Source organism: Hyaena hyaena, unplaced genomic scaffold (genome assembly GCF_003009895.1).
Source record: "Hyaena hyaena isolate Hyena2069 unplaced genomic scaffold, ASM300989v1 scaffold_111, whole genome shotgun sequence".
NCBI lineage: Eukaryota > Metazoa > Chordata > Mammalia > Carnivora > Hyaenidae > Hyaena > Hyaena hyaena.
In genome coordinates this window covers 2,577,168-2,600,165 of record NW_024080743.1, presented here as the reverse complement: position 1 = coordinate 2,600,165, position 22,998 = coordinate 2,577,168, and the positions used below count along the sequence as shown (strand labels likewise).

Sequence of the window (22,998 nt, the reverse complement as noted above, 5' to 3'; positions counted from 1 at the left end):
ACCAAGGAGCATTACTGCTGGATTATATAGTTAGAGTAAGTTTCATTTTGTAAGAAACTGCTGAAATGTTTTTCAGAGTGTGCCATTTTGCATTCCCATCAACAATATGAGAGTTCTGATTGATATGCATCCTCACCTGTTTTTGGTATTGTCAGTGTTTTGAATTTTAGCCATTCTAATAAATGCATAGTCGTGTCTCATTGTTCTAATTTGCAATTTCCTAATAGTGTATGACGTGGAACATCTTTTCACATATTTATTTGCCATTTGTATATCTTCTTTGGTGAGGTGTCTTCAGATCTTTTGACTCTGATTTCAAAATTCTTTTCTGACATGTGCCTTTAAGGCTATAGATTCTCTGTTGTTGCTTATTTGTATGATTTGAACCCTTTGCATTTTGTTGAGACAAAATTTATACCTTAGCACTAAAAAAAGTTCCATGTGTGCTGAAAATAATAATGTATGTGGCAGTGTTGGGTGAAATGTTCTATATTAGGTCAAGTTTCCTGCTCATGTTGTCATATTGTTCAAATCTTTTCCAGTCTTACTAATTTTCTTTGTTTACATATATTCCCAATTTTTGAGAGAGGTATTCAAATCTCACTGTCATTGTGAATTTTCCAGTTTCCCCTTATAGTTCTGTAATTTTTGTTTTATGTGTCTTGAGATTGTACAATTGGAACCTGATAATCTAAAAGTGCTATATTTCAGAGCGCTGGGGTGGTTCAGTTGGTTAAGCAGCTGACTTCGGCCCAGGTCATGATCTCATGGTTCGTGGATTTGAGCACCAACGTCTGGCTATGTGCTGACTGTTCAGAGCCTTGAGCCTGCTTCAGATTCTGTGTTTCCCTCTTTCTCTGCCCCCTCTCCCCTCGCTCACTCTCTCTCAAAATTAAACATTAAAAAAGGGGTGCCTGGGTATCTCAGTCTGTTAAGTGTCTGACTTCGGCTCAGGTCATGATCTCACAGTCTGTGGGTTCAAGCCCTGTGTCGGGCTCTGTGCTGACAGCTCAGAACCTGGAGCCTGCTTCAGATTCTGTATCTCCCTCTCTCTCTGCCCCTCTCCCACTTCCTCTCTGTCTCTGTCTTTCAAAATAAAATAAAGACATAAAAAATTTTTAAAAATATAAAATAAACATTAAAAAAATTAAATATGCTATATTTCATGATGATTTCTCATTTTACCATTAGGATGTATCCCTTGAAGTCTGTTTTGGCTGGTAGTAGTATAGTTATATTATTACCTATAGTACCAGCTTTCAGTTTGTATTTGATCAGTGTTAACTTTTTCCATTCTTTTACTTTCAGCATTTTTGTATTCTTTTTTTTTTTTGAGATAAATGAAATCATTTTAATAATATAATAAACATTAGATAGTCAACTATTTTGTGTATAATACATTGTTGTAATCCCTATTGAGCAGATAATATTCTTTTAAATTTGTGGATTTTCCATGGCAAATATTTTCATAGTTTTGAGGGTTTTTTGGTGCAGGGAATGACATGGCTGGTGAAACATATTATACATGTTTTAGGACTACCTACAAAGACCAAATCTAGACAAACACTATTTGACAGGCTGGGGACACAGTAACTTTCCAATTTTGTACAGAAAACAATGGGTTGCAATAGATTATGCATGGGAAAACATCTACATTATAAAGCATCCTATATTCTGTTATACACTTTTTACTTAGAGTGAATAATGCATCAAATTCCTTTTGACACCATCAATTTTTAAAATATCCAAAAACTATACCATACTTCTTGTTAGTAATGAAATGTAGGAGCCCTTTGAAAAACTTTTACGCCACATAAATTTGAAGGCTTTGCCAAATATTTTCAGTGAGAAAATAAAGATGATACCATCATGCCGCTAAAACTTCAATTAGCAGCTGTGTGCAGTGCTTTTGTAGACACTTTGATTATTTTAATAGTCATACACAATTTAGATCACAAGCCAAAAGTATACTTTTGAAAATACCAAGTTGAATTTTTTATGCATTGAAAAAATTTTTTTATGTTTCTTTTTATTATTGAGACAGAGAGAAACAGAGCATGAGCAGTGGAGGGGCAGAGGAGAGAGAGGGAGAGAGAATCTGAAACAGGCTCCAGGCTCTAAGCTGTCAGCACAGAGCCTGATGCGGGGCTCAAACCTGTGAGATCATGACCTGAGCTGAAGTAGGATGCTTAACCGACTGAGCCACCCCGGCGCCCCGATACATTTTTTTTTTTTTAAGATACATAGAGGGAGAGAGAGAGAAGAGAGAGAGAGATTGTATTCTTAAATTAGATGTGAGTCTTATGAATAGCACATCATTAGATTATGTTTTGTTTTTATCTGTGAGAATCTTTGTTTTGTTTTTTTTTTTTTACAAATAGTTTATTGTCAAATTAGTTTCCACATAACACTCAGTGCTCATCCCCAAAGTGCCCTCCTCCATGCCCATCCCCCCCTCCCCCCCACATCCATCAGTCCTCAGTTTTTGTCAGTATTCAAGAGTCTCTCATGGTTTGCCTCTCTCCCTTTCCCCCACCATTTCCGCCCTTCTTCTCCCCCTTGTTCCTCCGTCAAGTTCCTCCTAATCCTCCTATACGTGCAAACATATGATATTTGACCTTCTCTGCCTGACTTATTTCGCTCAGCATAACACCCTCAAGGTCCATCCATGTTGCTACACATGGCCAGATTTCATTGTTTCTCATTGCCATGTAGTATTCCATGGTATAGATAAACCACATCTTCTTGATCCATTCATCTGTTGATGGACACTTAGGCTCTTTCCATGTTTTAGCTATTGTGGAGAGTGCTGCTATGAACATTGGGGTACATGTGCTCCTATGCCTCAGCATTTCTGTATCCCTTGGGTAAATTCCTAGCAGTGCTATTGCTGGGTCATAAGGGAGTTCTATTGTTAGTTTCCTGAGGAACCTCCACACTGTTTTCCAGAGGGGCTGTACCAGTTTACATTCCCACCAACAGTGTAGGAGGGTGCCCGTTTCTCCACATCCTCGCCAGCATCTAGAGTTCTCTGATTTGCTCATTTTAGCCACTCTGACTGGCGTGAGGTGGTATCTCAGTGTGGTTTTGATTTGTATTTCCCTGATGAGGAGGGATGCTGAGCATCGTTTCATGTGTCTGTTGGCCATCTGGATGTCCTCTTTGGAGAAGTGTCTGTTCATGTCTTCTGCCCATTTCTTCACTGGGTTGTTTGTTTTTCGGGCGTGTAGTTTGGTGAGTTCCTTATAGATTCTGGATATTAACCCTTTGTCTGATATGTCATTTGCAACTATCTTTTCCCATTCCGTTGGTTGCCTATTAATTTTCTGGGTTGTTTCCTTGGCTGTGCAGAAGCTTTTAATCTTTATGAGGTCCCAACAGTTTATTTTTGCTCTTGAGAATCTTTGTTTTTTTAACAGCATTTTGTTCATTCATATTTTATGTTGATCTATTTGAGTTTGAATCTACTATCTTGTTTTGCCTCCCTTAATTTATGTAATGCTGGCTGGTTCCCTTCACACATTTCTGAATATTTATTTGGGTGTGGGGTGGTGCTGTTTTCACTACTTAAATGCTCATGGTCTCCAGGATTTTATTATTTGCCTTATATTTATCTTTATTTACTTGCCCTCTCTGACTTTATTCATACTCATAATTTCAACTACAATTTATTTGCTGAGCTCTAAACTTCAATATTCAAATGCCTCCTGGACTTCACCACTTGGAAATCCTGTCACCACCCCAGATTCATCATATCCAAAACCATATTTACCTTCTTTTACTCTAAAACTGATTCACTTTTATATTTCCCGGATTGGTAAATATCACTACCTTTTCTCTTTCAGTATATCCTTATCTCTGCTCTTTGCATATTCAGTCTCCAGATCTTAGAGCCATCTCCTTTCTGTTCCCAAAGCCACTGCCTTATTTTAGGTCTTTATCATAATTTGCCTAGTTCATTACAATAGTCATCTTAATGGCCCCTGCTGCATTTATTCTTACGTCACTACATTTTACTTTCCGTTGCTTTCAGAATGAACTTGAAGCATTTAAACAGAAGAATGACATTAGATTTACATCTTAGATATATATGTCTGAAAAATTTCTGGTGAATATGGTAGACAGTTATTTAAGAAATCTAATGTCTTTTCATCTCTAGTAGATTCTCTAGAGCAATGACTTTTTAAAAAATGCTTATTTAGGGGCGCCTGGGTGGCTCAGTTGGTTAAGCGTCTGACTTCGGCTCAGGTCATGATCTCACGGTTTGTGGGTTTGAGCCCTGCATTGGGCTTTGTGCTCACAGCTAGCTCAGAGCCCAGAGGCTGTTTCAGATTCTGTGTCTTCCTCTCTCTCTCTGACCCTCCCCTGCTCATGCTGTCTCTCTCTCTCTCTCTCAGAAATAAACAAAACATTAAAAAATAAAATGCTTATTTATTCTGAGAGAGAAAGATTGTGAGCAGGGGAGGGGCTGAGAGAGAGGGAGAGAGAATCCCAAGTGGAATTTGCACTGTCAGCACAGAGCCCAGTATGGGGCTCAGTCCCATGAACTGTGAGATCATGACCTGCACTGAAACCAAGAGTCAAATGCTTATCTGACTGGTCCACCCAGGTGCCCCCTGAATGATTCTTTTAATATACTGTTGAATTTGATTTGCTATTATATTGTTGAGAATATTTGCATATATGTTCCTCAGGGATATTGGCCTCTAATTCTCTTTATAATTGAGACAATGACTCTCAGGAGTCTTTGTCTGGTTTGGGAATCAAAGCATTGCTGGCCTCATAGAATGAGTTTGGAAGTTTTCCATTTCTTTTTTGGAACAGTAGGAGAATAGGTATTAATTCCTGCTTAAATGTTTGGTAGAATTCTCCTGGGAAGCCATCACCTGTACTTTTGTTTGTTGGGAGATTTTTGACTACTGATTGAAATTTTTTTGCTGGTTATTAAGTCTGTTCAAGTTTTCTATTTCTTTCTGTTTCAGTTTTGGTAGTTTATATGTTTCTAGGAATTTATCCATTTCTTCCAGATTGCTCAATTTATTGGCATATAATTTTTCATAATATTCTCTTATAATTGTATTTCTGTGGTGCTGGTTGTGATCTCTCCTTGTCATTCATGATTTTATTTTATTTGGGTGCTTTCTCTTTTCTTTTTGAAAAGTCTGGCTAAGGGGTTTATCAGTTTCGTTAATTATTTCAAAGAACCAGCTCCTGGTTCCATTGATCTGTACTGGTGTTTTTGTTTCTATTTCACTTATTTCTGCTCTAATCTTTGTTATTTCCTTTCTTCTGCTGGCCTTAAGCTTTATTTGTTGTTCTTTGTCTAGCTCCTTTAGGTGTAAGGTTAGAATGTGTATTTGAGATTTCTCTTGCTTCATGAGGTAATTCTGTGTTGCTGTATACTTCTCTCTTATGGCTGATTTTGCTGCATCCCAAAGGTTTTGGACCACTGTATTTTTATTTTCAGTTTTTTCCATGTATTTTTAAATTTCTTTTTAAATTTCCTGGTTGACCCATGCATTCTTTAGTATGAATTCTTCAGCCTCCATTTTGTGGTCTTCCAAAATTTTTTCTTGTGGTTGACTTCAAGTTTCATAGTTTTGTAGTCAGAAAATAAGCATGGTATGATCTCAGTCTTTCTGTACTTGTTGAGGCCTGATTTGTGACCTTGTATGTGATTTTTTCTTGGGAATACCCTATGTGCACTGGAAAAGAATATACATTCCACTGCTTTAGGATGAAATGTTTTGAATGTATCTGTTAAGTCCATCTGGTCCAGTCTGTCATTCAAAGTTGTTGTTTTCTTACTGGTTATCTGCTTAGGTGATCAGTCCATTGCTGTAAGTGGGGTGTTAAAGTCCCCTACTATTATTGTAGTACTATCAATGAGTTCCTTTATGTTTGTTATTGTTGTATATATTTGGGTGCTCCCAGCTAAGGACATAAATATTTATTTTTTTAAAAATATTTTATTTATTTCTGAGAGAGAGACATCATGAACAAGGGAGGGTCAGAGAGAGAGGTAGATACAGAATCTGAAAAAGGCTCCAAGCTCTGAGCTAGCTTTCAGCACAGAGCCCAACGGGGGGCTCGAACCCATGAACTGTGAGATCATGACCTGAGCCAAAGTGAGACGCTCAACTGACTGAGCCACTCAGGTGCCCCAGGGGCATAAATATTTAAAATTGTTAGATCTTCTTGTTGGGTAGACCCCTTTATTATGATATAGTACCCTTCTTCCTATTTTGTTACAGTGTTTGGTTTAAAATCTATTTTTTCTGATGTAAGTATTGCTACTCCAGCTTTCTTTTAATATCCATTTGCATGATAAATGGTTTTCATCCCCTCACTTTTTTTAATGTTTTTTTATTAATTAAAAAAAAATTTTTTTTTTTCTAGGAGAGAGAGAGGGAGAGACAGCGTGAGCAGGGGAGGGTCAGAGAGAGAGGGAGTCACAGACTCTGAAAGAGGCTCCAGGCTCTGAGCTGGCAGTCAGCACAGAGCCCGACGCGGGGCTCAAACCCACGAACCGCGAGATCATGACCTAAGCGAAAGTCAGACGCTTAACCGACTAAGCCACCCAGGCGCCCTGTTGTTTTATTTATTTTTGAGAGTCAGAGAGAGAGACAGCATGAGCAGGGGAGGGTCAGAGAGAGAGGGAGTCACAGACTGAAACAGGCTCCAGGCTCTGAGCTGGCAGTCAGCACAGAGCCCGACGCGGGGCTCAAACCCACGAACCGCGAGATCATGACCTAAGCGAAAGTCAGACGCTTAACCGACTAAGCCACCCAGGCGCCCTGTTGTTTTATTTATTTTTGAGAGTCAGAGAGAGAGACAGCATGAGCAGGGGAGGGTCAGAGAGAGAGAGAGAGAGAGACAGAATCCGAAGACAGGCTCTAGGCTCTGAGCTAGCTGTCAGCACAGAGCCTGATGTGGGGCTTGAACCCACGAACTGTGAGATCATGACCTGAGCTGAAGTCAGACGTTTAACTGACTGAGCCACCCAGGCTTCCCTCCATCCCCTCATTTTTAATCTGCAGGTGTCTTTATGTCTAAAACAAGTCTCTTGTAGGCAGCTTATAGAATGGTCTTGTTTTATTATTTTTTTTAAACTATATCTAGCTTTATTAAAGATACTTTTCACAAATAATCCTGGTATTTCAGGCAGGACATAGGCAGATAATCATTAACAGTATACAACAACTTTCAAATTCCCTTCTTCAGTGGACTACCAAAATCTGAAAGCTACTATAAAACCCAGTGAAGTCTTTATTGGCTGCCCTGAATACAGAAAGTTTAGAGTAAGGATTGACATTCACATTTAGCATGTTGCTTAACAACTTTTCATAAGCCATCCCTGACTTTCAGGAAATGAAATGAAAATGGCAGAGTTATCAGTCTAAAGATCCAATAGCTAACTAAAAAGGGAACCCTTTTGAGGGATGCATTATCAATGGTGACACTATAAAGTCCAAGTTGCCTGACATACTGGGAACCATTTCTTGGGGTCGGGTTCTAACAGGTCTCTGGGTTTAAGGGAGTCAAGTCTATGTTGAAGGCAGAAAGGGAGAAGAGGACATAAAATATGAATTTTAGTTTTTCCATACCACAAGGTGATTGTGTCAAGGTGGCTAATGTGTGTCAACATCAAGGAATCCCTCCGCCTGGGAACCACAAGGAAGTTTCTCAAAACTAGAATGGGAAGGTGTTTTTCCCTTTGTATCAGTCTAGCTTTGGAGATACTCTATTAGTGAGACGGATACCCTTCCCTCAAAACAACAATGAAGTGTACTGGATGCTAACAATACAGCTTTAAAAAAAGTAAAACAAAATTCTGCATTTTTATACAATTTGATAAAAAATAGTATTTCATACTCTACAGTCACCAGAAATACACAGTTATCAAAAGTGCACACACTTCACTTGGCGTCTCCAGCACCTTCAACTTTCTGTGTCTGCTCTGGCATCTCCATTTTCTCAGGGTTATTCACATCCTTGCCAACATCAGCTTTCTTCTTTTTCCCTTTGGGTACCTTCCCTCTCTTCTTTGCAGGGGTCATTTTAGGCTTGGGCTCTGGCTTTGAGGAGCAGGTTTAGCAGATAACCATGCAGATCTTCTCTGTAGCTCATCCTTCACCTTGGTTTTATCTCCTTTAGCATCTCCTTCAGCCTTTCTCTTGGGCATGGTGGTGACAGTGGCAGGATGTGGGCACTAGGCGTGGGGATGCAGAGGCACACAGGCTTTGGCCGGTCTGTTTGTTGTTCTCGCCTCTTCTGCTTCCTAGATTAGTCTTGTTTTCTTATCCATTCTGACACCCTGTGTCTTTTGATTGGAGCATTTAGTCCATTTACATTCAGACTAATTATTTATAGATATGAATTCAGTGCCATTTTATTAGTCATTTTGTTGTTGTTTCTGGAGATTTCCTCTGTTTTCTAGTCTTTGTTGCTTTTGGTCTTTCTTTACCACTCACAGAATCCCTTTTAATATTTCTTGCAGGGCTGGGTTAGTGGTCATGAGCTCCTTTAGTTTTGTTTGGGAAACTCTTTGTCTCTCCTATTCTTGCTGCATATTTTTCCCATTCAGCACATTGAGTATATCATGCCACTCCCATCTTGCCTGCCAAATTTCTATGGAGAGATCTGGTGCTAACCCTATTTTTTTTTAATGTTTTTTTATTTATTTCTAGGAGAGAGAGAGAGAGACAGCATGAGCAGGGGAGGGTCAGAGAGAGAGGGAGTCACAGACTGAAACAGGCTCCAGGCTCTGAGCTGGCAGTCAGCACAGAGCCCGACGCGGGGCTCGAACCCACGAACCGTGAGATCATGACCTAAGCGAAAGTCGGACGCTTAACCGACTAAGCCACCCAGGCACTCCTGGTGCTAACCTTATTTGTCTTCCCTTGTAAGTTAGGGACTTCTTTTGTCTTGTTGCTTTTAGGATTTTTCTTTATGATATGTCTTGGTATTGGCCTGCTTTTGTTGATTTTGATGGGAATTCTCTGTACCTCCTGGATTTGGATGTCTGTTTCTTTCCCCAGATTAGGGACATTTTCAGCTATAATTTCCTCAAATGAACTTTATGCCCCCTTTTCCCTCTCTTCTTCTTATAGGACTCCTATGATATGAATGTTACTATGCTTTATGAGTTCCTTAAGTCTACATTGATTATCTAATATTTTTCTTTCCTTCTTCTTCTAGGCTTCATTATTTTCCATAATTTTATCTTCTATATCACATATCAGTTCCTCTCTTCTTCTATCTTGTGGTCATTACATCTAGTTGGTTTTCAATACTAGTTATTGCATTTTTCATTTTGGCCTGACTAGTTTTTAGGTCTTTTATCTCTGTAGTAAGGGATTCCTGGGTGTCTTCCATACTTTTGTCAAGCCTATCCTTATGATTGGCACTTTAAATTCTGGATCAGGCATATTATTTATATCTGCTTCGATTAGATCTTTGGTCATGATCTTTTCTTGTTCTTTCTTTGGGGATTAATTCTTCCATCTTGCATTTTGTCTAGATCTCTGTTTTCTTCTCTGTTTTTGGAAAGCCTGTTTCCTCTCCTGATAGTAATGGCTTTATGAAGAAGAGGTTGTATTCTGTCCAGGGCCTGGCACTTCAGGAAGTGTCTCTGGTGTATGTTGTATGTACTCTGCTGCTATGTTTTGGCTGCTCTTTCCCTCAGGTCAGTTTTCTGCAGAGTTTCTCCTTGCCTTCAGTGGGGAGTGTTTGGACCTTGGTTAGAGTGTGGCAAGTTCTAACCAGGTGTGCTCTAGTCTGCTTATTAAATGAGTTCTGGTGCTATTTCCACTAGAATTAAAGCTTTGCAGAAGGCTGTGGTTAGTAGACATGGTGTGTGCAGGATGTTTGTGCTGCTCTTCTGGGGAAGAGGTCCACTGTGCTGGTTCTTAGGCACACTGGCCTGAAAGAAGCAGCACCTGCAAAGTGCAGGGGGGTGAAGCTTGGTATATATAAGCTGTTTATGGCCACTTGGTACTGTGCTTCTTATTGAAGGTAGTTTTTGCTGAGGGGTAGGGGAGAGAAATGGCACCATCCCCCTTCCTCATCCCCTGAGAGGGGAGTTCGTGCTCCCTACTGTCCAAGAAGCCCTCCCAAGAGAATGAACTGTCTCCTCTCATGGGTGCCGGGTGTCCCTCAGATCCCTGCCTTCATCCTGTCTGTACTGGCTGTCTGCCTGCCTGGCAGCACAGCACATCTTGGGCTCTATCCCAGTCAGGCTGGCTGAGTTTTAAAACTCCAAACTTTAGGGACTTCATGTGGTGGGGACCCTCACTGGTCTCTGGAGAAGGATCTTACCAACCTGGAACTGATATCCCAGAAGGACAGTCGCACCAAAACACAGGGGCATGGTGTTTGGAGTAAAGCACAGCCAAGAACCAGTGTCCAGGTTAGCTGCCCTCAGCAGGGGTCTCTGAACCTATGCTGAGGAGCAGGAGAGAGAAATGGTGACCGCTGTCTCTTTTGGCTCTTTTTTCTCCAGGGGGAAAAGCAATACCATCTCTCCCAGATGTGTTCCAAGAAGGGGGAATGATCTCTCTCATTGTGTCCCAGGGGATCCTCAGCCATCTGCCCTGGAGCTATCTGCCCTCCTCCACAGAAACACTGCAGTGCCTTCCAGGCTCCACACCAGCCATGACTCTAAAGTTCCAGTCTTTGAGCTGTGTTGGTTGTAAAAACTCACGAAAATCAGCCCTCTTATTTTCCCACTCGATAGCTTTGCAAAAAGTGTTTCCCTGTGGGCTCCCCTTTCTATTTCTCGCTCTCTCCTCTCTGCTCTCTGTGTGACCAGGGCTCCCTCTTCTTCACAGCACCCACCATCCATTTCTCCCCCAATCCATGCTTTAGCACCTTCTACCTTCCATGATGTGACCTCTTCTCTCCCTCTAGTTTTGCAGTTTGTTCCCTTAGTCCTCAGATCAACTTCTTGGGTATTCAGGATGATTTGATATTTATCTAGTTGTGGCTGAGGGAGGGGGCAAGCTGAAGGTCCTCTTACTGCTCCATCATCTTAGCTCCACCTCCTAGGATTTAGAACACTTTCAGAACAAATGAAGGGGAACATCATTATGAAAATTAAAGGATGAACAACTTTGAAAAGCATTTAGTATAAGATCTATAAGAAATTTTAAAACATATCTGTTATCCTTTGTTGATGCAGGAAGACCTGGCCTGTATTGAATTGAAGCATAAAAGCACAAGAAATGAGAGGGCTGAGATGAAAAGGGGGCAGTAAGGATGGCTAGGTATAGGTACACTGAACATACAGTAGCAGAATTAAAATACAAATTGGAGGGGCGCCTGGGTGGCTTAGTCGGTTAAGCGTCCGACTTTCGCTTAGGTCATGATCTCGCAGTTCATGGGTTCGAGCCCCGCGTCGGGCTCTGTGCTGACTGCCAGCTCAGAGCCTGGAGCCTGTTTCAGTCTGTGACTCCCTCTCTCTCTGACCCTCCCCTGCTCACGCTGTCTCTCTGTCTCTCTCCTAGAGATAAATAAAACATTAAAAAAAAATTAAAAAAATAATAACATAAAATACAAATTGGAGACAGTAAAAGGTAGAATTCACACTGAAGTCTGCTGAAGCAATGATGTAGAAAACACATTTGAGAAATGTTCTGGGAACATAGGGAAGAATAAAAGATGAAAACTGTGGAAGAGATGGTAGCTATGGATGATATCAGAAGTCAGAAGGTGAGCCAGTGTTCAGGAGAGAAGACCGACTACAGTGTGGTGCCTAGCTGCATGTTGTTTCATTCACGAAGGTGACAGACATTCCTGTATGCCAGGCAGGGTTCAAAACTATGCCGACATTTCACATAACCTCTTGAAGAAAAAAAAAATTTAGTTGATTGAAAAACAAATAAAAATGAAGAACTTAAGAACAGAATATATGCTATGAAAGGCCTGGCAGAGTTCCTAAAGGACTGCCAGGAAACAGAGTCCACACAGGTTCTTAGTACAAGCCTCATCCTAGCAAACCACACAGATGGAATGGAGCACACTGATGAATCTGAAAGAATGTGTATCTTGTGGAATCTGGATCAAACTTAAAAGCAAACAGTTTCCTCATGAGTTGTTATTCCCACTGGACAAAATTGTATAATTGGGCACAAACAATTCATCTGGAAAATCCTCTCCCTCAGGCACTGTTTACTACACGACCAAAAGTTCGAATAAGCAATATTACAGTACAGTAATTAAAGAAAAAGTAGGCTTCTCAGAAAAAAAGACCGAAAGGAATTACTTCAAAGTGTTAAATGATTACTACAAAACTATGATTTTTTAATCTTCTGCTTTTTTTATTTTTCAGCTTTTGAAATGAGCATGTATTATTTTCAGTGAAAAAAAAAAAAAACCTAAATAAAACTTGATGAAATGCTATTACTAAGCAAGGAAAAAAAAGGGCACAAAATAGTGGAAAAAGAGAGAGCCAAACACCAGATTTCATTAAACAGTTAAATGAGAGAATATAAATATTATCCAAAATACAGTGTTAGCTAAAACAACATAAAAAGAGACATTTAAAATATTAACCTTTTTCAGTCTTCAAACTTCTTTAATTTTAAAAGTAGACCATAAGACAAATGCGACATCTTAATACCCTTGTGCAATGGCTTCCAACCTGAGGTGAACAATAAGAGGGCATTCTGATTACCTTTAGGTGTGATGGATTTCCAGGTAATAGGAGAGTCAAGAGGTTGAGATCCAAATTCCTGGTCTTGCCTTCTACCTTTTGTAAATGACTTCCTTGTGCTTCTTAGCAACTACCCTGATTTGACACTTGAAAATGGAGGCAGGATGAAACCATTAGCCACACTCACACCTAATAGACACCATCTCTACCTAGTAGTAGCCTACCAGGTCACCCCTGCTTCTAAGATATCTGAAGATACAAGCAGGAGCCTAGTATCTTGCTGGCTCTGGACAGCTCCACATATTCATTCCCTGCCTTCCAACACTGGGCCACACAAGGTAATTAACGCCAAGCATTTTTGTTGGGAGTCTTTTCTGCTCCAGGAGGAATCGTTAACAGCTCACCTCTTGCCTGAAGACTCCTCGGAGAGTTCTCTGTATATGCTACTTCTGACTTGGGAAATCTTTCCAGACACCTCCCCTAACCTCAGCTGCCAGAATCTTGTAGGCCTTTCACTTTGGATCCAGTTCTTGCCCACCGCCCAGCCCTAAGGAATTATCTTGCTCCAGACTGTTCTTACTCCTGAGACCACCTGCCTGAGACTTTACACAACAGCCACTGTCCTGCCTGAGTCTGGTTCCTGGGTTGCCACTCTCCTGCTATCCTCAAGGGCATTTAGAATGTAGCACATTGTCTTATTATCATTTTTTTTAACTCTCTTCCACCAAACTCTCCTACTTAGTAAGCCTGTATATGCCACCTTATTTTACTTCAGATATTTTAACAAGTACATTTTCTGTAAATATCCTCTGGATGTGGTCTGATATATTCATCTTTGCTTTCTACTTTCATTCCCTCCTTTTCTGGGAAATCTTTCATGATTTTTCTATCTTCAGTGTGTTTCTATAGCACTTGAAATGAAAACAATTGCTTTCTCAACACAGTGCAAACTCTTTGTGGGCTGGGATGGTGGCTCATACTTTTCTCATGCAATATAGGACAAAGCAACCTGGGATTTAAAATAATAATAATAAAGTGTCTGTAACAGCAGCAAGTAAATATTTCTCTGACTTTACATTAGCCTCTCAACTGTGGAAACTCTGGTTTCCTCCAAACTCTTTCCCAGCTAGGTCAGAGTCACCAGGGATACCTCAAATCTGCCTTGGAATACAGTTTTCTGGGATACTTCGTGGGTAGCCATTTCCTCCAGTCTGGATCCCTGAATGTTTTTCTTTCTACGACCACATCCCACACCTCTTTCCTTCCTCTTACACTCTGGCTACTTTGGTAAAATCTTCTGCCACCCACAGGCTCTGATGTACAATGTCCTTTGAGATCCAGTTCTCTTTCGTTCTTCCTCTGATCCAGTTGAAGACACAGTATTGCCTGCCTTTCCAACACCAACTCACTGTCCTTACCATAGCTTATGTTCTAGGATTCAGTTCCCCTTAGAATGAGTGATTTCCCAGGAGAATACTTGATCCATAGAGCAACTAGTCCCCTTCATGGACACCCATCAACCAAACATATTAAGGCATGCCTTGATCATCTAAGAGCCCAGGGACCCTTTTCTTTAGGAAGTTTTTCCCAAATACCCCCTCTCCCCACCACCATCACCTCTAGCTAGATAATGTACATCTCTTCCTTATACCCTTGTATTCTGAACATGTCCTGGATATAGGTGTTATCATGCTACATGGTGATTATCTTTTTATGAACCTAATTTCCCATCTCAGCTATGAGCCCTTTCAGAGAGAGAATCATGTCTCATGCATATTTATTTAAGTTTATTTATTTATTTCTCTGAGAGAAAGAATGCAGGTGGGGAAGAGGCAGAAAGAAAGAGAGAATCCGAAGCTGGCTCCGTACAGCAGAGCTTGACAGGAGGCTCGAACTCCCAAAACTGTGAGATCACGATCTGAGCCAAGTCAGACACTTAACCAACTGAGCCACCCAAGGTAGGCCATCCAAGTGCCTACCTTAGTTCTTAGCACTAAGATTCCATAGAATCTCAAGCTGGGCTCCCAGTGTGCTTGTGTGCACCACAATTGATCTCGCTGAAACAATACCTTGTTTTTATTAATGGCAGTTTTTCCTTTAAGAATTTCATGCCAAGTGGTTTATTTTTTCTTTTTAAGATTTATGTCAAAAATTTCTCAAGCATTTGGTGAGTACTGTATGTCCTAAGACATGCCCTACTCCCTGGAGATATAGAGATAAGTGAGACATGGTTCCTGCTCAGAGGAGGTCACAGAAACTTCCTTGGGTTTCCTGGCCTCCATTTCTCCACTCTTTCCTCCCATCCTGCCTTACCTAGATAAATTTTTACCAAGCCTGGAATTGTGTCTAATGGAATAAATACAGGTAGTAGGTTAATTACAATACAGTACACTCAATGCAAAAGTAGAAGTTTTGTTCCAGGTATAGATATAGAACAGGAGAAAGTGTCATGCAGGTTTTACGGTAGACATGGAGAATCCTAGAGGAAATGGCTTCTGAGTGGGCTATAAAGGATGGACAGATAATCCAGATGCTTGGTACGTGAAGGGTACGCCTGAGAGAAGAAAACATGTGAAAGCCCTAGAGATGTGAAATAGCACCTGTGTGTTTCAGAAACATTATACTCTGGTATCTCTGCAGCTGAAGTTCAGTAGAGTAGAGATGGATGGACTGTGCCGGGAGATGAAGCAAGGCTAATAGGCAATGTTTTCTGGGCTGTGATCTTTAATGTTTAAGCAACTGTTTAGTTAAGAGAATGGTAGAATCCAGGATAGCTGGTGGTATTAATAATCCAAGTGTAAAGCCATATACTGCTATTCTCCATCCTCTTCTCTCAGAATTAATAAGTAAGGTTTTGTGATCACCTAGCTTCATTTTAGTGGTCATTGTATTGGTAGATAAAAGTGAAAAGAAGACATTCCCTGGAGTTTACAGTCTTGTGGACACAAAACATTCTCAGACAAACAGTTTAGAGCACTTACCAAGCAATGTACAGAACAGTGCAAACTAAATTTGTAAGCACAATAGGTCAGCACAATCTTGACATTGGGTTATAGGAATGATTAGGAAAGTGTGGAGTTATAAAGAGGCAGCCTGATTTTTGATGTAAGAAAAACAGTTTCCATCAGAGCTAGCTGCAAAATTGAGGAATGGACTTGTAAATTAGAAACTATTTAAGGTTCTATAGTCTGTAGTCAAGAACTGGCCTTCTAAGTTAGACCAACAAACATTCATCTTTGAGCTTTATTGTGTAAGCAGGAGACAAATGTATTTTTTCTGTATATTTTCCATTAATTTTATTTTTATGTACTTCTACATACTCAGTTTGCTTAAGAGATTGCTTATTGCTTATTTGAAGGGGATCCCTGTGTTTCTGCCAAGCCCCTCAGTCTAGACTGCACTGAGATATTCTTACGCTCTTTTCAATTTCTTTATTCTCAAAAATATACCACTTCTGCTTTTTTCCTTGTGGGATGTATTTTAAAATTTTTTAAAATGTATTATTTATTTATTTCAGAGAGAGAGAGGACGGACAACGTGAGCAGGGGTGGGTCAGAGAGAGACGGAGATACAGAATCTGAAATAGGCTCCAGGCTGTCAGCACAGAGCCCTACACAGGGCTTAAACCCATGAACTGTGAGATCATGACCTGAGCCGAAGTCTGATGCTTAACCGACTGAGACACCCAGGCGCCCCTTTTGTGGGATGTATAAACCCCACCTCCTTTCCTTGTCCCACTGGTCCTCACCTCCTACAGCCCTCTCCTTGGAAATTCTTTCCTTCCATGGAGGTAGTATGGACTTCTGTCAGGCCGTAGGGGTTCCATGTGGGCCATCTTAGAGCCTCTGATCATTAAATCACATTTCACACTTATGTAAACTCAAATTCAGGAGGTGACATGTTTTATCATCAATCCTCCAGGGAACCTTTCCCTTTCTATTTGTATCTTTTATAAATTATTTGACAATGAGCATTTACTATTTTTATAACTAAAAAGTAAAAGTGATTCCATTGTGAAAATGAAATTTAGGGGCGCCTGGGTGGCTCAGTCAGTTAAGCGTCCGACTTCAGCTCAGGTCATGATCTCACGGTTCATGGGTTCACGCCCTGTGTCAGGCTCTGTGAGGACAGCTAGCTCAGAGCCTGAAGCCTGTTTCAGATTCTGTGTCTCCGTCTCTCTCTGACCCTCCCCTCTGACCCTCATGCTCGCTCGCTCTCTCTCTCTCAGAAATAAATAAACATTAAAAAAGAAAATGAAATTTAATAGTAGAAGTACCATTTCATGTTTGTTAAATTAACGTTTCTGTCTATATCTACAAACACACATACACAGTGCAAAATAGTGTTGAAAAACTGATGTTAGTTTAGGGCCTCCTGGGTGGCTCAACTGGTTAAGCGTCTAACTTCAGCTCAGGTCATGATCTCATAGCTTGTGAGTTTGAGCCCCATGTCAGGCTCTGTGCTGACAGCTCAGAGCCTGGAGCCTGCTTCAGATCCTGTGTCCCGCCCTCTCTGCCCCTCCCCTGCTTGTACTCTCTTTCTCTCTCTGTCTCTCTGTCTCTCCTTCAAAAATAAATATTAAAAAAAATTTTTTTAAAAGAGGGGAAAAATTCAAACTAGTTTAGAAAGCAAGAGCTATAAAAATGTTCATACTGTATGACCCAGAATCTCTACTGCTAAGGAAAAACTTAAAGAAATAATTCAAAAGAAGGGAAATATAAAAGTCTATATACAGCTTGTCTACATACAGAAAAATTGAGGAAAGACTATTTTAAAGTTGATATAAGGAGAAGAGTTAGGAAAATAATGATGCATCAACTGGATAAAATATTATTACAACACTGAAAATGATTATTATAAAAAATCATGTTAACAACATGGCATGTTTACAGTATAATGAGGAAGGGAATGCAAAATTATATACACACTGATTATATCTGTGTATAAAATGAATTACATGTGGATGACTAGAAGGAAAACAGAATACTGAAAACAGCTGTTGTTCCAGTGTGGTATGATGGGTGAATGTTAAAATTTTATTGACTGTCTCTTCAAATTTTCCCATTTTTATTTATTGAAAAGTTTAAGATTGTCGACTAGTGCAGATTATTGTTGTTCTGGGACTTCTGCAGGAAAAAGAAGGAAGGATCCTGGAATTTGAGCCCCTTTCCTCTTTCTTTCTTGGCCAGAGTTTTATTCCCTAGGAAAGAAGGAAACCTCTACTTCCCTAGAAATTATAAAAAGGGACATTTTTATGGGGCACCTGACTGGTTCAGTTGGTAGAGCATGTGACTTTTGATCTCATTTCAAGCCCCATGTTGGGTGTAGGATTACTTAAAAATAAAATAAAATCTTTAAAATAAAGGAACATTCTCAGGACATCTATTGGAAAGCCTCCCAGGGAAGATCATAGGCTTCATATTTACAAATCTTTAAGAAAAATTAGAAAATCGTTATGGTTGATTCATATTCATATTACTAAAGATGTATCAAATACAATCATTTTTTTCCAAAGCTGATAATTTCTAATAGCTACTTTGTTGGGATAAAAGTCATAACACTATAAAACTCACCCTTTTTAAACACATAACCAGTGTTGGCTGGTATAATTACAGATTTGTACAATCATCACTATTTTTTAAAGATTTTATTTTAATTCCAGTTAGTTAACATACAGTGGCCCAGTTTCATTTCAAGTGTACACTATAGTGATTCAACAACTCCATACATCACCCAGTGCTCATCATGACAAGTGCACTCCTTAATAATGCCATCACCTGTTTAACTCATCCCCGTCACCCATCTCCCCTCTAGTAACCATCAGTTCTCTATAATAAGAGTCAGTTTCTTAGTTTCTCTCTCTCTTTCTCCCTCTCTCTCCCTCCCTCCCCCCTTCTCCTCTCTCCCTCTCCCCCCACTTTTTCCCCTTTGTTTGTTATATTTTTTAAAATTCCACATATCAGTGAAATTAAGGTGTATTTGTCTTTCTCTGTCTGACTTATTTCACTTAGCATTATACTTTCTAGCTCCATCCATGTCATTGCAAATGGCAAGATTTCATTCTTTTTATGATTATATATTTATATTAATATTACATTTATATATATATATATTTTTTTCCATCCCCTTGTCTTCCTTATCCATTCATCAATCAATGGCTGGACACTTGGGTTGCTTCCATACTCTGGCTATTGTAAATAATGCTGTTTGAAATATAAGGGTGCATGTATTCCTTTGAAATAGTGTTTTTGTATGGGGGGCCGTAAATAACCAGTAGTAGGATTGCTGAATTGTAGGCTAGTTCTATTTTAACCTTTTTGAGGAACCTTCATACTGTTTTCCAGAGTGGCTGCACCAGTTTGCATTTCCCCCAACAGTGCAGAAGTATTCGTTTTTCTCCACATCCTTGCCAACACCTGTTGTTTCTTGTGTTTTTTTTATTTTAGCCATTCTGGCAGGTGTGAGGTGATACCTCATTGTAGTTTTCATTTGCATTTCCCTGGTGGTAAGTGATGATGAACATCTTTTCATGTGTCTGTTGGCTGTCTGGAGGTCTTCTTTGGAAAAGTGTTTATTCATGTTTTCTGCCCACTTATTAATTGGATTATTTGGGGTTTGTGTGTGTGTTTATTTTTTGGTGTTGAGTTATATAATTTTTGTTTCTCTCTCTTTCTCTCTCTCTCTCTCCCCCCCTCTCTCCTTCCTTCCTTGCTCCTCCCTTCCTCCCTCCATCCTTCCCTCCCTCACATCCATCCTTCCTTCCTTCCTTCCTTCCTTCCTTCCTTCCTTCCTTCCTTCCTTCCTTCCTTCCTTCCTTCCAAGTAAGCTCCATTCCCATTGTGGAGCTAGAACTCATCACCTTGAGAGCAAGAGTCACATGCTGCACCTACTAAGCCAGCCAGGCTGTGCCCAGAGTTATATAAGTTCTTTATATATTTTGTATAGTAACCCTTTATTTGATATGTCATTTGCAGGTATCTTCTCCCATTCTGTAGGCTGCCTTTTGGTTTTGTTGATTGTTTCCTTTGCTGTGCATAAGCTTTTTATTTTGGTGTATTCCCAATAGTTCATTTTTACTTTTGTTTCCCTTGCCTCGGGAGACATACCTAGAAAAAAGTTGCTACAGCCAATGTCAGAGAGTTACTGCCTATGATCTTTTCTAGGATTTTTATAGTTTCAGATCTCATATTTAGGACTTTCATCCATTTTGAATTTATTTTTGTGTATGGTGTAAGAAAGTGGTCCAGTTTCATTCTTTTACATGTTGCTGTCTAGTTTTCCTGCACCATTTATTTAAGAAACTGTCTTTTTCCCATTGGATATTCTTTCCTGCTTTGTTGAAGATTAATTGACCATATAGCTTTGGGTTCATTCCTGGGCTTTATATTCTGTTCTGTTGATCTGTGTGTCTGTTTTTGTGCCATTACCATACTGTTTTTCATCACTACAACTTTGTCATATAACTTGAAGTCCAGGATTGTGATCCTTCTAGCTTTGCTTTTCTTTTTAAGGACTGCTTTGGCTATTCAGGGTCTCTTGTGGTTGCATACAAATTTCAGAATTGTTTGTTCTAGTTCTGTGAAAAATGCTTTTGCATTAAATGTATAGATTGTTTTGGATAGTATAGACATTTGAACAATATTTGCTCTTCCAATCCATGAGCATGGAATGTCTTTTCATTTCTTTCTGATGTCTTTAATTACTTTCATCATTGTTTTATAATTTTTGGAGTATAGGTCTTTCACCTTTTTGGTTAAGTTTGTTTCTAGGCATCTTACAGGTTTTGGTGCAATTGTAAATGGGATTGCTTTTTGTTGCTGTTGTTGGTAACTTTTTTTAATGTTTATTTATTTTGAGAGAGAGAGAGACAGACAGAGTGTCAGTAGGGGAGGAGCAGAGAGAGATGGAGACACAGAATCCAAAGCAGGCTCCAGGCTCTGAGCTGTCAGCACAGAGCCCAACATGGGGCTTGAACTCACGAACCACGAAATCATGACCTGAGCTGAAGTTGACCGCTCAAACAACTGAGCCACCCAGGCACCCTGGGATTGCTTTCTTAATTTCTCTTTCTGCTGCTTCATTATTGGTGTATAGAAATACAACAGATTTCTGTACATTGATTTTGTATCCTGTGACTTTACTGATTTCTTTTATCCGTTCCAGCAGTTTTTGCTGGAATTGTCTCAGGTTTTCTATGTGTAGTATCATGTCATCTGCAAATAGTGAAAGTTTTGCTTCTTCCTTACAGTTTGGATGTCTTGTATTTCTTGATGTTGTCCAATTGCTGTGGCCAGGACTTCCAGTACTATGTTGAATAAAAGCAACTGTCACTATTATCTATTTTTAACCTATTTTTTAGGAGTACCTATTAGCAGCCACACCCCATTCTTCCCTCCTGCCAGCCCCTGGCAACCACTAATTATTCCTTTTTTAAAAATTGTATTTATTTATTGTGAGAGAGAGAGAGAGAGAGAATGCTCACATGCGTAGGAATGGGGTAGAGGCAGAGAGCAAGAGGGAGAGAGAGACTCCCAAGCATACTCCGTGCTGTCAGCACAGATTATTTGGTTAGCTTTGTCTATAACTGTTTCCCCCTAAATTTAATATGAATCATCTGGGAGCTTTTAAAATGCATATTCTCAGGCTTGTTCACTAAGGATTCTGATTCATTAGGTCTGGGGGTAGATCTTGGTAACCAGCATTTTAAAAATTATATCAGGGGTGGGGCGCCTGGGTGGCTCAGTCAGTTGAGCGTCCACTTCGGCTTAGGTCATGATCTCACAGTTCGTGGGTTCGAGCCCCGTGTCGGGCTCTGTGCTGACAGCTTAGAGCCTGGAGCCTGTTTCAGATTCTGTGTCCCTCTCTCACTCTGCTCCTTCCCTGCTCATTCTCTGTCGCTCTCACTCTCTCAAGGATAAATAAACATTAAAAAATTAAAAAAAAAATTACATCAGGGGTACATGGGTGGCTCAGTCAGTTGAGTGTCCAACTTTGGTTCAGGTCTTGATCTCACTGTTTGTGAGTTCAAACCCTACATTGCATTCACTGCTGTCAGCGCAGAGTCCACTTCAGATCTTGTGTCCTGCCTCTCTCTCTCTGCCCCTTCCCTACTCACGCTCTTTCTCAAAAGTAAATAAACATTTTTTGCACGTATAGGTGGATTAGGGGGAACTTAAAGGAGGACCATGGGGGAGAAGAAGGGGAAAATAGTTGGGGAGAGGGAGGGAGGCAAACCATGAGAGACTCTTGAATGCTGAGAACAAACTGAGGGCTGATGGGGATAGGGGAGAGAGGAAGAGGGGTGATGGGCGTGGAAGAGGGCACTTGTGGGGATGAGCACTGGGTGTTATATGAAACCAACTTGACAATAAACTATTAAAAAGAGTAAATAAACATTTTTAAAAAACTAAAGAATAAAAATTACGTCAGCTGATTCTGATTCAAGAGATCAGTGGGCTGCACTTTGAGAAAGACTGAATTCTAGTTTTATGGTAAATAAATAGGAGCACTTTAAATTCTTTTGTGGCATAGAGAATTTGTGGTTAGGTGAGAATTTTAAGGGCAAATTACTGATAAAATTTTTCAAATACACACATGTCAAAAATAGAATGTTGAACCAGACTGAGTTATATACTTTCTCTAAATCAATAAGAACTTTGAAAAGAAAGGAGCCTGTCCTTGATTCTTATTCATATTGAGGAAGTCCTGCCTGACCATTTAAAAAAAAAAATATTTATTTATTTTGAGAGGGAGAGAATCTGCACCGAAAGCACAGAACCCAAAACTGGGCTTGATCCCACAAACCGTGAGATGGGGCATTGATTCCACAAACTGTAAGATCATGACCTGAGCCGAAATAAAAGAGTCAGATGCTTTTTGTTTTAAAATTTTTTAATGTTTATTTATTGGAGGGAGGGGCAGTAAGAGAGGGAGACACAGACTCCAAAGCAGGCTCCAGGCTCCGAGCTGTCAGCACAGAGCCCGACACGGGGCCCAAACTCATGAACCATGAGATCATGACCTGGGCCAAAGTTGGACACTTAACTAACTGAGCCACCCAGGTGCCCCAAGAGTCAGATGCTTTTTTTTTTTTTTAATTTTTTTTTTTTTTTTTTTTGAGAGAGAGAGACAGCGTGAGCAGGGGAGGGTCAGAGAGAGAGGGAGTCACAGACTGAAACAGGCTCCAGGCTCTGAGCTGGCAGTCAGCACAGAGCCCGATGCGGGGCTCGAACCCACGAATCGCGAGATCATGACCTAAGCGAAAGTCGGAGCTTAACCGACTAAGCCACCCAGGCACCCCCCAAGAGTCAGATGCTTAACTGACTAAGTCACTGAGGAGCCCC

General features: G+C 40.2%; 1 protein-coding gene and 1 pseudogene across 1 annotated transcript in view; one reads left to right on the top strand and one right to left on the bottom strand.

Annotated features, from left to right (window-relative positions):
- Positions 1-22,998, top strand: part of DIPK1A (divergent protein kinase domain 1A) — a 116,123-nt gene that overhangs the window by 35,575 nt on the left and 57,550 nt on the right. The window lies entirely within an intron of this gene.
- On the bottom strand, positions 7,920-8,185 carry LOC120234543 (annotated as a pseudogene).